A 1,648-nucleotide genomic window follows, 5' to 3' on the forward strand; every position below is an offset into this window, starting at 1 on the left:
CCCCCGCCTACGCTGTCCCTCGTCCCATGAAACCCTCAGCCGGCCACCCAGTTCCAATGACAACCTCTTACTTCTGGGTCTCTGTTCCCCTTGGGCCCCTGCCCACTCTCTCCCCCTCTCCCATATTCGTGCCACCTCAGTCTCCGGTAAGAGCTGCCAACTGGCACTGACTGGTACTAGGCACGGAGAATCAGCCCAAGTAGTGGAAGGGCCGAGGGAAAAGGGGAGGCCAGCCCCTCAGAGCCAACCTGGAGGGGCGGGAAGAGGAAGCATCTTCCCCTTGCAGTGGCCTTCCCAACTTCCCTCTGGGGACAGGATCAGGGACTCTGAGGTTCTGCAGAGACTGAAAGATGAAGGATCCTAGTTTGTCTCACCCTCTCCAACTGTGTGTGTTGTGTATGGGCACAGTTCTGGATACCCAATCCAGAGGTTAGGGCTCTATCCCTGAACTACATACCTCCTCAGGCCTTCAAAAAAAAATTTTTTTTTAATTTTCAGTTGTTCAGTTTGTCCTCCAACTTGGGATCCTCCTGCCTCAGCCTCCTAAATTGCTGGAATTATAGTCATGAGCCACTAGGCTTGACTATGCATTTTCTTTCTTTCTTCTTTATTTTTTGGAACCAGGGATTAAACCCAGGATTGCTTAATCACTTAGCCACATCTCCAGCCCTTTTTAATTTTTTAAAATCTTGAGAAAGGGTCTCCCTAAGTTGCTTAGGGCCTCGCTAAGTTGCTGAAGTTGGCCTTGAACTTGCAATCCTCCTGCCTCAGCCTACTGGGTCACTGGGGTTACAGGCACCTGGTTCTGTGCATTTCCTTTAAATACTTATAAAGACCCTACTATGTAGTTAGGCACTGGACTAGATACTGGGGATTCAGCATGAATAAAAAAAAAGTCCCTGTCCTCAGGCATGTGTATTTTGGATGGGAAACAGAAAATGAAAAAATATACAAGTAGAATGTGTCCGATGGTATTAAATAACCTAGAGGAAAATAAATCAGAGTAGTTCTGATGTGCCAGTGTGGAGCATGTTGTTACTTTATAAAATTTAATTAGGGGAGACTTTACCAGGTGGCAAAGAGACTTGCAGAAATCAAGGGGACCAGGCATGCAGACTTTCCCATCCCACTCAGGCAGAGAGAATCTTTGATGTAAACGCACTGAGGCAGACATGAGCAGGATACACTCTAGACGCACCTAAGCAGTCCCTGTGGCTTGAGTGGGCGGAGAAGGAAGATGAGGTGGCGAAGGTGGCTTTCATGCCAGGTTTCCGTGCCATTGTGAGAACTCTGGCTTTGTTCACGTTGAGTGCTTTGGGGAGACTCTGAGGATGTTGAGCAGAGGAGTAACCAAGCAGTTAAAGGGTCCCTGAGCTGCTGTGTGGAGAATGAAATGTACAGAGCAAGGGCAGGTGAACAGCCTGGAGATTAAGGCCACCACCCAGGCTAGAGGGCAGGGGGAGGGGACAATGACAAGAATGGACTGGATTCCACACATATTCTAGAGATTTAGATAAATCCTTGGAGCCAGGCATGGTGGGGCGCACGCCTGTAATCCCAGCTACTCTGGAGGCTGAGACAGGAGGATCGCAAGTTCAAAGCCAGCCTCAGCAAAAGCGAGGTGCTAAGCAACTCTGTGAGACCCTGT

This window comes from Marmota marmota, unplaced genomic scaffold (assembly GCF_001458135.2).
Source record: "Marmota marmota marmota unplaced genomic scaffold, marMar, whole genome shotgun sequence".
In the NCBI taxonomy this organism is placed as follows: domain Eukaryota; kingdom Metazoa; phylum Chordata; class Mammalia; order Rodentia; family Sciuridae; genus Marmota; species Marmota marmota.